This window comes from Ambystoma mexicanum, chromosome 8 (genome assembly GCF_040938575.1).
Source record: "Ambystoma mexicanum isolate Mex_15411 chromosome 8, UKY_AmexF1_1, whole genome shotgun sequence".
NCBI lineage: Eukaryota > Metazoa > Chordata > Amphibia > Caudata > Ambystomatidae > Ambystoma > Ambystoma mexicanum.
Window position 1 is genome coordinate 151,953,117 of NC_090929.1, and position 16,580 is coordinate 151,969,696.

Sequence of the window (16,580 nt, forward strand, 5' to 3'; positions counted from 1 at the left end):
TCCATATCGCTCCCGCCCTACCTTCCCCGCTGCAGAATTTCTTTTGCGATTGCAGCTTACGTTCCGCAAGGCTTTGTGTCTGACTGGCAGTGGACTCATGTCACACGTTCTGGGGGAAAAAACTACAACTGAGGCTACAGGCGTCGTGCGTCCTACTTATCACATCGGATGACATCGGAGGAGGTCCTCGACGACGGCACATCGACTTCATCGACGCAGGACGCCGACGCCGAAAAAAGTTTCCGAAGCAGCACAGCTGTGGTGATTACCTGTCATAGATATGGAATACGTCTTCGGACCATCCCATCGAAAGAACGTTACCAGGTAAGAAAGTAACTTGTTCTTCTAATTTCCTTTCTGCCACAATTCCTCATCTATGATGTCCATATCTCAGCTCAGCTGTCCAACGCCTCTACACGCTGGAAATTTCTGTGGGGCCAGTACAAGTAGCAGCATGACCTCAGACCTCCGTATCTTTTTTTTTTATTTTTATTTTTTCATGCACTCTGGTCGCTTATCAGGAACATTGAGCTTTTCTAGTGATGCCCCATGCTGGCTCATTCGAAGTCCTCTGTGTTCAAGCCATGATGCGTGTACTGTGATGGGTAGATGTCTGTCTCCAATGTGCACTGTATTTGCTTGTGCTGCCTGGGCATAGACCACGACACCCAGGACTGCAGGTCATGTGAGTTGATGCACCCAAAGGCCCTTTGGGAGCAGGCAGCATAGCTATTCACCTTCATCCACAAAACAAAGGTTCTGCGGTCTCTGATCATTCTGCAGATCGAACGGAGAGAGCGAGAGTGCGCTCAAGCTCTAAGGGTTCTCTGAAGCAGTCAGCAAAGGTATCCTTTACAACCAAATCCTCCACGAAGAAGGAACAGGAATGTTTTCTCCTGAAGATGCTTGACATCTTCGGCAAGGCACCTGCGGTTCCGGCCCCAGTACCTTTGGCACAGCCAGGGGCACTGCTGGCTGCAGTGCCGAAGGCTCCAACTGCATCTTCTGCGGCCGACAGGGTACCCTCAGGCACCCCTCCCGCATGCCTAAGGTTTCAAGCCTGGTCCAAGCTGAGAGCGAGATCGCTTGGTGCTGGCAGGCTTCGCCCGCGACACAGACTGTGGCATCCTCTTTGTCATTGGTGCTGTGGACTGAATACGTTACACTGCCCAGAGACGCTTTTATGTCAAATGTATAACATCTACAACAAGGAAGGTGACCAGGTCCCATTTGGTTTTGAACCCATGGGTTCTAGGGAAGAGTGGGACTTCCCCAATGGGTTCTACGGGAGTGGTGACGTGCTGGACCTGGCCGCTGACCTGCCGGGGGTCTGGACACTTATTCGGAGTTGCACATTCTGCTAGAATCCGGTAAACATCAGGCCACTTTTCTGCGCCTGATTGCAAAGGTCCAATAACGCTGGGTCTCTCGGTGCCGTCCAGGTCCAGAGTGCAATACAAACTGTGACATTCTGGACGATGACCCAAAGAAAGAGATGCTGCTGCCCTTTATTGTGGAGGTGGAAGCCCCAGTGTTGGAGAAACCTGCACCCGTGAACAGGTATGAGGCTTGGAAGCACTGTCCTGAACCATTGGACCCAGCTTTCCTCTCCGCCTTGCATCACCTGAAAGCCTGGTGGTACAGACCGCAAGGACAAGCCGGAAGACATCTACTTTCTCCAGCATGGGGTCTGGCATGGATTCACATGCTCATGAATATTCCCTGTCGTCAGGCTGGGAATCCTCTGTAAAGAAAAATCAGTTTCAGTTTAATTTCTGAACTGTCTTTCCCCTAACAACCAATCACTGGTCTCTGGGTCATATTGCCCCCAGCCAATGACTGCCCTCTACCTAAGCCCCTCATCTGGCAGGCATCTTCAGATTTTTACCGCATGTTCAAGTGTTGGGAGTCCGCGTGCTTAGCTCTCGCGCTTTTTATTGTGTTCTGCGCTTTTTGGAAGAGATTTGATCTATTTTATTCGGTCAATCGAGCCTCGCGCTCCATTGATATACCTTCCGATTAACGGGGACCTGTTTTTCGGATTCTTCAGCGCCCCTCAAGGATGAATTTTGTCAAGTTTCTTCGTGGAGGATTCCTGAAGTTTCTTCAAGGCCTACGCTGCGTGGACATGTCGGAGGAGAAGGATGATTCAGCTCCCCTTTTCAAGATTTATTCCGACTGCGGCTTGCGGAATGTCTTCTCGGACGACAATCATTCCAAGTGCCTCTACTGCCTGTACCCAGACCCAGCGCACGTGGAGAAGGACTGTGCGTTTTGTCAGGAGATGGTGCCCCACACACTGAAGGATTGGCATAGGCGGCTCAAGGAGTGGCTACAGGCCAAGGCTCCTGCTATGGGTGGGTCCCAGCAGCATGCCACTCCTGCTCCCAAGAAAGCTGAGCGGTCTTCTAAGATCTTTGAGGGCGCTCCTCCCACAGGGGCCCAACAAAAGACTAAGCACCATGAGTTCACTGTCACCGGGTGCGCCGTTGCGACGGGCTCCTCGGCGCCCAGGGAGAGGTCCGCGTAACCAGCATCTTCAATCACCAGCTAAGGCTCGGGATATTCAGGCCCAGGTGAATCTGATGAAGGCCCAACCTTCCATCGAGGGGGTGGTGGCGTCCCTCGCGAAGGCCGCCGTGGCGGAACTGCAGGACGCACCCCCGAAGGCAAGAGTATCCCTGCCTGCCAGGAGGGAGTCCTCTTTTCAGCCCCTAGAGAAGACACCAGAGAAGATGATGCCAGTCATTTCACCGAAACCGTACCCCCCTGCTTGCAGAGAAGGGGGGGGCGGTAGTCCTCCAGGGCACGGATATCTCCTCAGAGGAGCTTACCTGCCTCCAGGAGGAACAGTGTGTCAAGAGCAGGTCCTACAGCAAGGATTCTGACGAGGGTGGCGATGAAGTAGACACAGAGGAGACCGATGAGGCACAGCAGGGCGTTGAGAGCCTGGGCGACAAACCTACGCCGCAGTCACCAGGTTCACCTTTGCCTCGGATGCCTTAGCCACCTTGGGATATCTCGGCGGACATGCTCTCAGTTTTGCATACTGTGGTCTCGGAGACCAGGAAGAATGTTGCACCGGTGGCCCCTCCCGCGGCGCCTGTGCCGACGGAGGAGCTGGTGGCCAAGAAGAGCAAAGTTCACCCTTCACCACCTACCCCCCGCCCCGTCTCGAGGGATGAGACGGATCCTGATGTGACAACGGCGGCTTGGGGGACCTCCCATCTCCACCGCCCAGATCTCTGCCACCTGACGAGATAGGCTTGTTTCACGCCATGATCTCCAGGGCTTCAGAGCTCTTCCAGCTCGTTCCCTAGGAAAAGAAGAAAGAGGGTTTCATATACCAGTGCCGCAAGGCCAAGAGGAAGACTGTCCTTTCGGTCCCACTCCTGGATGACATTTGGGACGAGGGGTTGGCCCTCATGAAGAACCCTTCCACGGCCCCGGCGAAGAGGGACCGTTATGAGGAGAAGTACAGGGTGCTGAACTCTGCGTCAAAGTGCTTGCAGACCCAACTGTCACCGGACTCTGTGGTATCAGCAGCAGCCAGGAAGTAGTCTTCGGGCTCCTCCTTCAGCGGCCTCCCACCCCTCTCCCCCAGACATTGAGGGGAAGAAGTTGGATGCCATGGGTCGACAGGTTATCACATCAGCTGCGACTACAATCAAGGCCACCAACGCTCTCGCCATTTTGGCACGTTACTACTGGGCGCTGTGGTTCAAGATCGCTCCCCTCCAAGACTTCCTTCCCGATGACAGGTCGGAAGCGTTGCAGATTCTGCAAGAAGGCGAGGTGGCATCTGACCAGGGGCTGGCTTAGGGCTACCAATTTTTGCCAGGACGTTCAGTCAACGGGCCAATTTGTTCGGGAAGCCTGTCGATGGGTCTCTTCAAGCCATCAAGACAGACACGGCTCGTGACTCGGGCACGCTTCAACAGTGACGGCTGTCCTTTCGGACCTCCGGTAGCAAATCCCAAGGATCCTCCAAAGGTTTCAGTGGGGGTGCCTCGTTTTACAGTCAACCCTACTGCTCTTCGGCCCAGGAGAACAACAGGTGCCTTGCCTAGTCTAGCGGAGGACTTCTTTGTCACCAGGGTCCCCAAGGCGGTGCTTTGATGTCCAAGCAGGATTGAATCGGCCGTGGCATCGGTCCCCACCCGTTTACTCTGGTGGGAGGCCGGCTGGCAAACTTTGTTAGTGTGTGGGAGTCCATCTTCACCGACCGTTGGGTGTTGGAAGTGTCCCCAAATATCACTGGTGGCCCGGCAGGAAACCCACGTCCCTCAGCTGCTGCTGAAGGTGTGGGCCATGCTAAAAAAGGGCATGATAGAGCTTGTCCCAAAGAGGCTCCGGGGCTCTGGAGTGTACTCTTGTTACTTCTTCTTGAAAAAGACCAGCGGCTGGAGGCCCATCCTAGACCGCTGTTGTCTAAACAAGTACATCAAGTCCAAAAAGTTCCAGATGGTCACTCTTCAGCACGTGCTCGGACAGCTAGAAGAAGGGGACTTTATGTCATCGCTGGATTTGGAGGATGATTCCTTCCCCATCCACAAGTGACACTGCAAGTTTCTGTGCTTTGTGGTTCAAGGGCAACAATACCAATTCAAGGCCCTTCCCTTCGGATTGAAGTCGGCGCCAAGGGTTTTCACCAAGTGCCTGGCGCCTGTGGCGGTGCAGCTGCGTCTTCAAGGGATCCACGTCTACCCTTACCTGGACGACTGGTTCATTCGGGCCAACTCAAAGGACCTCGCCGTCGACCACACAGCGAGGACCCTCCGACTCCTGACGGTTCTGGGTGAACTATTAATGTCCTGCTTGACTCCATCGCAGGACGCGCTGTTTCTGGGATCCCGACTCAACGCGGTGTTGTGCATGGCGTCTCCGTCGGAGGAAAGGATAGTGGCCATCTTGGGCAAGCTGCAACAGCTGTTGACACTGAAGGTCGCCACGGTGAGGACCATCAAGTCGCTGCTCGCTATGTCATGCATCTACCTCATCAGACTATGCCGGCTGTGGATGCGTCCACTACAGGAGTTCCTCGATGACCGTTGGATACAAGTTTCGGGAAGCTTCCAGGACAAAATCAAGCTCGACGAGTGCTTTCATTGAGCGATACGGTGGTGGGGAGTTGGCTCACATCTGTCCGGAGGTGCAGATTTTCAGATCCCACCGCCCCAGGAGACAGTCACGACGGATGCTTCTCTGGAAGGTTGGGTAGCTCACACCGGAAGTCTTCACGCAAGAGGCCTGTGGCTGCCGGAGGAGAAGACGTTGCACATAAACGTTCTGGAGCTGCGAGCAGTGCTTTGGGCCCGCAAGTCCTTCCTTTCGTCCCTCAAGGGCAAAGTGGTGCGGGTCTTCACGGACAATACCACCACAATGTTTTACATCAGGAAGCAGGAGGGCACTAGATCCCCGGTGCTCGCCAAAGAGGCGCAGGACCTATGGCACTGGGCCGTAGCCCAGAGGATGTTCCTCATCCTGTTTCATCTGGCAGGAGTGAAGAACACTGTCACCGACTCTCAGCAGGGAGCTGCGCTCTTGCCACGAGTGGGAACTTCCGCAGGAACAAGTGGATCACCTGTTCTGCAGATGGGGCAATCCCCAGATCAATCTGTTTGCTACTGCGAAGAACACCAAGTGCCGGAGGTTCGCCAGCAGGTTTCCCTGGCCGGGGAGCATGGGGGACGCATTCTCATTCCCCTCGGATGGCCTGTCTCTGTATGCGTTCCCTCTGCTGCTTCTTCGACTCATCAATCGACTCAAACGGTCCCGGTGCAGGATGATCCTGGTCGCACTGGCGTGGCTGAGGCAGATATGGTACCCGGACCTTCACAGCATGTCAGCGTCCCCTCCAGTCAAGCTTCCAGTGGTCGCAGATCTTCTCGCCATGGGAAGGAGGCGCAATTCTGCACCACGGCCCAGGATCGCTGAACCTGCAGGCCTGGCTCCTGCAGTTTTGGTGTTCGGGTGCTATGATCTCTCAGCAGACTGCAAGGAAGTGCTTGCCAAGGCCAGAGCATCATATACTCTTAAATGCTATGGACATAAATGAAGAGGTTTGCCGTTTGGTGCTGTGCACAGAAGATCGATCCTCTAAGAGTCACGGCTCTGCAGGTACTGCCGTCTTTGTGGTAGTTGGCCAAGGCTGGACTGGCTCATGCCTCCAAGTTCCATCTGGAGGCTATCTCCCACTACACCAGATCTCCGAGACGGTTGTCGGTATGGTCACACCGTCTGGTTAAGGAGTTTGCCAAAGGACTGTTCCGTTCGTTCCCGCTGGTGAAGGCTCCAGCCCCGGCGTTGGAACTCAATGTGGTGCTGACTAGGCTCATGGGTCCTCCATTTGAGCCTATGGATTCGGCGCCACTGACATTTTTGGCGTGGAAAACAGCTTTTCTTGTGGCCATCACCTCTGCGCGACGAGTGGGAGAGATCCAGGCCCTCTCATGAAAACCATCTTACTTGACATTTCACGAGACGAGGGTAGTGTTACGGACGCACCCCTCCTTCATGCCCAAGGTGCTGTTGGACTTTCATCTAAACGAGCCCTTGGTATTCTTCCCCACGCCTTTGTCGCCGGCTGAGAGGACTTTGCACTCGCTGGATGTGGCTAGAGCGCTGAAGTTCTATCTGGACCGCACAAAGAGTTTCCGGAAGACATCGCAACTTTTTGTGCACTTTGGCCCTGTGAACCATGGGAAGGCTCTCTCCAAGGCTTCCATTTCCAGGTGGCTCTACGGTTGCATCAACCATTGGCACCGGTTGGCGAACTGACCGTTGCCTGGCTGTCCGAGAGCCCATTCGACCAGAGCGATTGCTGCAACTACGGCGTTTCTGTATGGTGTGCCCCTGCTGGACATATGCAGGGCTGCAATGCGGGGGGGTCGACGCACACCTTCACGAGATTCTACTGCGTCGACAGGGATTCCATGGAGGAGTCCAGAGTTGGCCAAGCAGTGCTGGGCAACCGGTTTGCTTGAAGGTGAGCCTGGTGGGGAGGTAAGAGATGCTTATGTTGAGCCTTGCCACCTCCCGTGGTTGTGCATGTGTACTGCTATGTATTCTTTATTCGTGAGCATGCGAATCAGTGCCAGACCCCATGCTGGAGAAGGAACAAGTTACTTCCTTGTAACTGTTGTTCTCCAGCATGGATCTGGCATGGGTTCACATGCGAACCCTCCCGCCTACCCCTCTGTGGCTCTTCTCTTGGTCCTACTGCCACTTTACGTGCTACCAAATCGGAAGATGGCTGCCAGAGGAGGGGCTTAGATAGAGGGCAGTCATTGGCTGGGGGCAGTATTACCCAGAGACCAGTTATTGGTTCTTAGAAAAAAGACAGTTCAGAAATTAAACTGATTTTTTTTTCTTTACTGAGGATTCCCAGCCTGATAGGGAATATTCATAAGCATGTGAATCCACGCCAGACCCATGCTGGAGAAAAGTTACAGGTAAGTAACTTGTTCCTTTCTGTCGCTACCACGGGACAGGGACAGCAAAAGGCTGAACACGTGGGGCAAGGTGTTTGTGTCAGGCAGTCTGGCGCTGTGAACGCATCTTTTGCCATGGCAAAGTTCTCATTTGAGCTCTGGTTGGCTGTAGCCGGTGCGGCTGAGCATGTCCCAAAGAGTGATAGCTGCCGGTCCCAGACTGCAAGGAGGTGTCACGGCAGATGCTGCAATTTGGCCTAGACACAGTGGACTGCATAGCCAGGTCCATGGCTACTAGCACAGTGGTGGGGCGCCATTCATGCCTAAGGATGTCCGAGGCTGCTAGATATACCCTTTGACAGACAGCTTCTTTGGAGCTAAGGCTGACGCCCTTCAGAAAGTCCAGTCATCTAAGGTGGCTTCACAGTCCTTGGGGCTCACGATCCAGCAGCCACAATGTAATCCTCGCCATGGGTAGGGGTTTTCACCCCTTTCCCCGTTTGCCTGTGGACAACCTGCCCCAGCAAGGGGCAAAAGCAGACTCTTCTTGTGAGGCTGAGGGAGAGGTTCACAACAAGGAGGTATGACGGCAGCTGCTGTTCCTTAGGGCATCACACCTCCGTGAAGAGCTCAGCACCCGTCAATGGCAGGGGGAATGCTATCCTTGTTCAGCACGGAGTGGTTAGAGACCGTGTCTGATGCTTGGTCCATACAGTCCCTCAATCAGGAGTATTGCTTTCCTTTTCTTCAACGCCCACCATACCACTGTCTACTGGCCACCCCTTTCTCTCTGGAGGAGGTCCATCAACTTCTGGCGAAGAACACTATCAAACTAGTTCTGCAATCAGAATGAGGGAGGAGGTGGTACTCCACCTATTTTTAGGTGCCAAACGACAGAGGCTTGCGCCCCCTTCTGGATGTATGGCTACTGAACTTGAACTTTTGCAAGCATAAGTTCAAGATGGTTACTCTAACCCAGATTCTGCAAGCCCTCACCCTGCAGGACTGGTTGGTTTCCCTAGATGTTAAGGACGCCTACTTCCATGTGCCGATCCATTTTGAAGCACAGAAAGTACCTGAAATTTGTGGGGGGTGGGGGGGGGGGGAACCTTACCAATTCAGGACCCTGAGATTAGTTTTTTTGTTCACCACCCAGGGTTTTCACCAAACTGCTGGCAGTGGCAACAGCTCAACTCGAGAGGGGCGTCCATGTCTTTCCTTACTTGGGATGACTGGCTCGTCCGAGCTCGCACACTTGCGTGAGTGTTGGTACAGCTACTCTGTACATGCACTCATGCAGTTTGGACCTTTCCCTGAACTTCGAAAAGTCTCAGATTCTGCCGTCCCAGTTGCTCTGATTTATATGGGCAGTCTTGGACACTCGCCTTGGGTGGGCTTTCCTGCCTGAGGATCAAGCAGTGAACATTTTCCAGATGACCACTGTTCTTCAATCAGACACAAGTCCGGGCCTCTGCCTTCCTGTGCCTTCTGGGCTTCCTGCATCCTAGTGGTGCCAAAGGGCAAGGCTGTGCATGAGATTGCTTGAGTGGCTTCTTTGTTGCCAGTGGTCGCAGTTCCAGGGCCACATGTCTGACCTTCTGGAGGTCTTGAGTTGCGGGCGAGGCAACTTACTTAAAGGCGTGTTGGGTCTGCAACCTTGGCCCCAGGTGACACTGGTCATGGATGCATCTCTGACTGGTTAGAGTTCACTCAGCCGATTGTTCGGTTAGCGGGCTGTGGTCTCCAGTGGAGTCTCAGGAGCACATCAACTTGTTGGAGCTGAGAGCGGTTAGGCGGGCCCTGGTCGCTTTGCTCCCCTATGTAAAACGCAAGACTGTGCTGATCCTGACAGACAACACAGTGACCATGCACTACCTCAACAAACGATGTGCAGTGTGGTCATTGCCTCTGTGCATAGAAGCAATGATTCTGGGCTCTGGATAACAGTTTCCATGACGGAGGGGAGGATCGGTGGGGGGGGGGGGGGGGGGTCATCTGGCCAGACAGGAGAACGTCACAGTGGAAGCATTGAGCAGTCAAACCCCAGCCTCCCACCAGTGGGTGCTCTGTCAGGAAGTTCTGGAGGAGATCTTCTTTGGGGGACTGCTCAAGTGGACCTCTTCACTTCCAGTATCAACAGGAAGTGCAAATTGTTCTGTTCCAGAGAATTTCCTCGTCCGGGAGCTTTGGGGGACGCATTGATGGTCAAGTGGACTTTTGACCTTCTTTTTGTTCCCACCGATCCCTGTCATCCTGCTGGTACTCAGGAGACTTTCTTTTCTGGAACACACCGATACTGTTCTCCCCGGACTGGGCCTAGAAGATGTGGTATCCGGAGTTGCTGGACATATTAATCTGCCGCCTTCCGAGTAGAGTTGACTTGCTCTCCCAATAAGAGGAGCAGGTCCTCCATCTGAACCTCAGCAGCCTGAACCTTTGTGCTTGGCTACTGAGATGCTGAGATACAAGGAGTGGGACTTGTCAGATGGTGTCATTGATGTGTGTCTCTCGGCTCAGAGTCCTGCAAAAAAAAGTCTCTTTCCTGCCTGCAGGTGGTGTCCATTTTCATTGTCTTGGAAGAGGGACCAGATCCCTTATCCTGAACCCTGCCCCTGTTTGGATTTTCTGCTTTCTTTGTCCCAAGCCGGCCTACAGATTAGCAATGTGAAGAGTTACCTTGCTGCTATTTCTGTGTTTAAACGGTCACTGGAAGAGGGCTTGTTTTTCACAATCCTCACTGTTCTGCAGTTCTTGTGGGTTTTTTGTGTAACCAGTTTCCTCCCTGCCAGTTTGTGGTTCCAGCATGGAATTTGAATTTCGATAACATTTCTCATGGACGCTTCGTTTGAGCCCCTTCATTCCTATTCTATCAGATTGCTCACCCGTACAGTTATTTTCCTGGTTGCCATCTCTTCTGTGAGACAGGTGAATGAGCTCCAGGCATTGTCTGTTTTGCCTTCCTATTTGTTTTTTCCCAAAGAGAAGGTTACTTTGAGAGTGGGGCCCTCCTTTCTGTCGAAGATGGTCTCAGACTTCCATCTCTCTTAGAAGATCCATCTTCCTGTGTTTTTTCCTCTGCCTCAACCTTCTAATGCAGAGAAACCATTTGGTCGACTGGACCTGGTACGGGCCATTAAGCTCTACGTCTCCCGTACTAGAGGCTAGGAAAGATGACCAGCTTTTTGTTGGTTACGCTGGTGTTCATGCTGGCAAGGCTGTGACCAAACAGAACCTGTACAGGTGGATCATTCCCTGCATCTCAGAATGCTACGATCTGGCAGGGAACTATGTCCCTACGGGTCTCAGAGTTTATTCTACTAGAGGAGTGGCTGCCACCTCTGTTCTGAAGAGAAGTGGGGTAGGGAATACCTGTCCTGTGCATTTGACAGGCAGCTATGTGGGCATCTCTGCACACATTCTCTAAGAATTATGGCATTGATTCCCTTGTGGCTTGGGGTGCCAGTTTGCGTAGGGCAGTCCTCAGGAGTTTTCTGGTTTAGGTCGACCCTTGCTTTCCTAATTCCTTCGGATTACGTACTGCTTTGGAAGTCTTATAGATGAGGAATCCATTAGAAGAACAAATTACTTACCTCTCAGTAATGCTCTTTTTGATGGTTGTTCCTGCCACATATTCCTCATTGCCCTCCCTACCTGCCCTTTTGCAGGAAGCTAGTACACCATCGGTTCTACAGTCCATCAGCGTCAGGGTGCTATGGAAAATGTGTGGAACTGAGGTCATGGAGAGCGGTGCATCTAATTCTACTGGCCCTGACGTCATTTCCGGTGCAGCGTGAGTAGAGACATCAGACTGACCCGACAGAGCCATACGGCGCCTCCTGGCAGCAGACATTTTTCCAGAGAACAGCTGCGCTGGGATATGGATATCCTAGATGAGGAATCTAGAGCAGGAACATCCATCAGAAAGAAAGTTACTGCGAGGTAAATAATTTGTTATTTTCTTCGGCAGCTCGCTGAGGCAACTCCTTTCTGGTAGCTGATCGAAGTGGGAGGATCCCTCCATGGCCTACTGCGTCGCTGGAGCTCACGCTTTATTGGCGCCACTGCTGGGGGCCCAACAAGGCCTCCACAGAGGAGACTTTAGTTTCTGTAATATTGGAGACTGTCTCGGAGCTCATCAGAGCACATGCTGTTGTGACGCAGACAGATTTCAACCCCTGCTGCCAACAGGCCTTTTTTTTTTGCCAAGGGTCATATGGTCACCCAGTGTTAGAGGCTACATCAGCAATTGGGCCCTGTGAGGGTGCAGTAGTGAGAGATCGACACACTGGTGGCATTTTGTTGCTACAGACTTTTATTAAAGCATAAATAGGGTTGGGGAAAGGTCTCGCTAGCCCTAACATTAAGAGGGGTTCACCTGGTGAAACGTGAATCTTAAATGGTCCACCAGGATGTCACAAATAAAGAATTGTCCACTGTTGTGTCAAAAGGAATTGTACGATCGGTCCTGAAAAAAAGGTCAGACCATCCAAAAATTCTGAAAAATGCTACCACCAAAGGTTCGAACACCAAAAGTTCGAAACTTTGGTGATAGCATTGTAGGTAATTATGTGTGGTATAGTGAGCGGGGTGTTGCGGGGGACACCCCAGCAGCACACCCAAAGAGAAAGAAAATGGTGGCTGCGGGGGTGTCCCTGCAACACCCCGCTCACTATACTTTAGAGCAGCTCCTGGGGAAAGAAAGGACCCTGCTGCACTGAAGTGAAAGGGAACAGGCGTCGTAGGGACACAGCCTGAAGAAAAGGTAAGTAGGGTTTGTTTATGTAGGAGTTGGGGGTGTGTTGAGGGTGTAGGGGTTGTTGTGGGTTGGGCTGGGTATGTAGGGGTTTTAGAATGTTTGTTCGCATGGGGAAATGTACGAACCTTTTGTGGTTCGTACATTTCACATGCAAACTTTTTCGGCTGTGGGAAAATAGTCTGTGGTCGGATCACGTCGATCCGTGTCAAAACACTAACTCTAGCCCTCATGCTAACAATTTAACCAAAAGGTGCAAAGGAGTGTCTACGTAGCAGATCCTTCACAGTTCTTTTCGCCTGGCTTTAACAGTTCTCCTCTTAGGTAGACTTAGTGTACTCTCCTGCCAAGTACTACCTATGGGACAGCCAACCTGGTTCACCTTTCTCCAAGGTACGGTGACTATGAAGATGAGCAACTATGGTATTCCCTTCTGGTTTCCTCTTTCTGGGTAGGCTTTGTTTACTCTCCTGCCAAACACTACCATATATGTCCAAAGATGTAACTGCTTCTTTGCTATCATTTTCAGTGTCCCAGAACCAAAGTATGGGGTGTTCTTTCTCTTGCCACAACTGCTTTTTAGTGGTACACTACCCCTTCGCGTACCTGTGGGTTTTACTTGTGAGCGTGACCGCTTTCTCACAGCTTCCACAGTCAGCTGCGAACCTCGTGCTGCTTGCAAAGGCTCTGCTTGGTCTGCGGTGTATTTGCAGCAGTGGGCTTCCTTCAGGAAGTTCTCTTGCTTCTGATGCCTTGGGATCGCCAGACGTACCAGCCAGTATCTTGGGACTGGCTCCGGAGCACTGGACCTCTCCCTGGGCGTCCAGGCTTCCTTCCCAGGTGCTGCAAACAATGTCTTCCTTGCAGCTCCTCCTGGGAGGACTGGTTCTCGTGTTCGATCAAATGAAATAGGCTGACCTGCTCACTGTGGTTCCGTGGGGTGCTCTTCTGCACTCCGTGCATCTTCCTTATCACATTACTTCCCCCCCCCCCCCCTCAAGATGTCATGACTGCTCTTCTACATCTCAGTATAATTGAAAGGTTGACAAACTTTGACCTTGCGTGCATACATAGAAATATTGTGGAGCCTTGCACCATGGATAGGGTAAGAGGCTGAGGGAACTTGGATTGTGGCAGAAGTGTACCGCAGTCTCTCCTAGGCAGTCATCCCTCATCCCATGTGATCATCCTGTGGTGCAACAGCACCAGGGGGTGAAGGATTTCAGAAAACAGTCAACCAAGTCTTTATGGGCTAACCCAGCTCTAACACACTGGGCTTGAGCTTGTTAGTTTCAAATTCTAACACCCATCCCAGACATCTGGAATTCATCTGAAATTTGCCAGAAACTGATGATGGTGTCAAAATAGGACGATATGAGGTATAGATACTTTCCAGCAGAGAAACTGCTTCATGGGACATCACCTGGCACACCCCACGATCCTGGCAGCGGCTACACTCTTTGAGCCAAGCCTCTTCTGCATTGTTGTCTTCCTCTCAGAACTTTCTGGGCTGGGAGAGCTACCTTCTTGATAACACGGGCAAGAAAGTTTATCAGATCTCTGATCTCGGCTTTTGCGACAGGCTAATGCGGGGGTGGTTATGGCAGCAGCGAATAACTTCAGGAAAGAGCGGGTGGACTAAGACTTGCACCTCCCAACGGATTACCAAGCTGGTGTCCATTGGGGCTTGATTGAAGCCCAAGTTGCACAGGACCTCATGGAGCTGGTCTTCCATCATCTGGACATATTGGAAGGGGGGTTGGCTGGAGGTGCATCCTTTAGGTGCCCAGTGCTCCTTAAGGCCACCAAATTCGAACCCGGATGTCCAGTAGAGGATCATGGACCTCCGGAAGGATGGGGTGGAGCTTTTTTCAGTCTGGACACTGACCAAAAAGAAAAGCGCTCAAACAGTGATTTCTTTGGCAGTACTTACCAAGACCATGGCAAAACCTGGGACTTCAAATGTTCAAAGGCTGGTCATTTGCTGCCAAGAGTTTGGGAGGGGTTTAGAGGAGCCCTCGAACGGCACAACAGACTGGACAGTGTGCCTCATAAAAAGCAGGCATGCACCGTCCCCACAGGGTTTATTTTCGTGGCCCTCCCCACCCCCACCCCATAGGCAAAGCAGTCAAAGTATGCAAGGGTGCATTTCCACAGCATACAAGTGGGAGGCAGGGTGCAGCGCAACCTTGTTCAATGTAGGTTGATAAACCGTGACAATTGGTCCCTGTCTGTGGTCCACAAAGGCGACACTGTTCCTTTTCCCCCTATTCCTCCTCCCCCACACCTTTCAAAAAGGCTCAGATGCTCTTTCCCAGTAGACTTTAGAGCTACTCCTCACAGAGGTGATGGAGAGTACCTCCTGTGGAGGAGGGTCTAGAATTGTATTCCAGGTTCTTTGCCATTCCAAAAAAGAACATGTCTGGCCTGTGGATGATGTTCGACGTATCCCTGTCCAACCTTTCTTTACCACGTGAAAAGTTCAAGATGATCTCTCCTGCACTCATTTGATTGTCCATACAGCCGGCTGACTCGCTATTTTTTTTTTTTTTTTTATAAAGCTCCAAATTGGTGCACATTAGCTGTGGATCTGCAGGATGCCTATTTGCATGTCACTATTTGGCCCCCTCACCACCTGCTTTTTTCCATGGGTGGAGAGCCTTAGCAATATAAATGATTGCCCTTCAGCCCCAATGGTGTTTACAAAGCTGATGTTAATTGTGGCAGCATTCTTGCGCCTAAAAGTGCACATGTATCTGGGCAACTGGCTTATCGGTGCTCGGTCCCCACAGGAGGCATCTTGTATCTTTATTATCTTCCTAACCTAATGTATGCTCTGGGGTTGTTGGTCAACATAAAGAAATGGACGCTCATACCCCCCTCAGAAGCTAGATTTGATTGACAATTTTTGAGCCCCAAAAGAAGCCAGTGTTTTCACAGAGGGGATAATAAGTGACTTGTTGGAACCATTGCTGCTATTCCTCTTGCACATTCAGATAATTGCATGGTGGTTTCTGCACCTGCTGGGCTCGGTGGCGGTTTGAGTCCCATCTGTACTGATGGCCAGGCTCTGAATGCATTGCACACAACTACATTTTGTGACTTCATGGTCGCAATTGACAGAACCAGTGGCAGTGGAGTCTAGAATCTGGCTTGGAGGTCTGATTTTAAGAGGTCACCTTAGTTAAAGGGAACAGGGAAATCTGAGAGGTTAGCCAAAACCCAATCAAGGTAAGCTGGAAAAGCACTCAAGCTAGTCTCAGGAGCGTGTGAATTGGGTTGGGGATCCACAATGAGTCCACACCATGAAGTACATTATAATTTGTTGTAGACAGGAGTGTATACAAATTCAATATTTATTCTAGGCCTGAAACGCACACTAAGAAATTTAACTAGCAGGTGATTTATTGCATAATACTCTCAATCAACATTCACCACATGATTCTCAAACATGCATTCAAATGACTTGAACATTACAGAAGTAAATTAATGCAGTAAAGATGGAGCCAAGTCACAAGTGGTTTTCCCGAACTTTAGCAGTCCAATCCTTAAGAAGAATGAGACTTTGTACCCAAAAGTCACAGAAGTCACAGTGCTTCCTCCCCAGAATGTATCTGTAGCAGGTAAGTTACTTGTGCTGGTGACTGTCCAAAAGGAGAGATGCAACAAAGTTACTAGATACGTAAAATATGTGTTTTTCTTTCAGATGATACTACACAGGTTTGATGACCAAAAGGGTTTCCGGTCAAATGGTCCACAGACAAATGGTCAACAGGACAATTGGTCGACAGGTCAAATGGTCGAATGTTTTTTTTATTTATATATATATTTTTTTGGTTTTCGTTTAGGGAAAAAATTTCGACCATTTGACCTGTCGACCTTTTGTCCTGTCGACCATTTTTTTTTCGACCAAATGACCTAGAACCGACCAAAAGGCAGCGGAATGGAATGGTGGATACAAAGAGACTGGTTGTTAACGTTATCCTATGGAGGACATGAGGGGAGACAAATACTTTGCGTTTACTTGACCTCCTGGCTCTGATTTTTCCAGATGAATTGATGAGTTGACCGGGTGGAGGGTCAGCAGGAGGAGACATTGGAAGTTTGGATTTCCCACCGTTGGTTTCAGTGAGAGGTGCCCAGGAGCTGCAGGTGCAGCGATTTTTCGGGTCAGGTCCAGATAAAAGATGTAACTCCTGGTGATGAAGAAATTGAAGATTCACCGATGCAGGCCTTATCAGGATGCTTCACAAGATAGGGGAAGTTGAGTTCCAGTGATGTCCACCGGAAACAGATGGTGGTAGGTGTTGTCCAGTTGTGGTTGAAGAAGCTTCTCTAGGACAGGATCCCTTCACACTGGGAGGCTGCAATTCTCAGGGAAAGTAGCTTCTTCC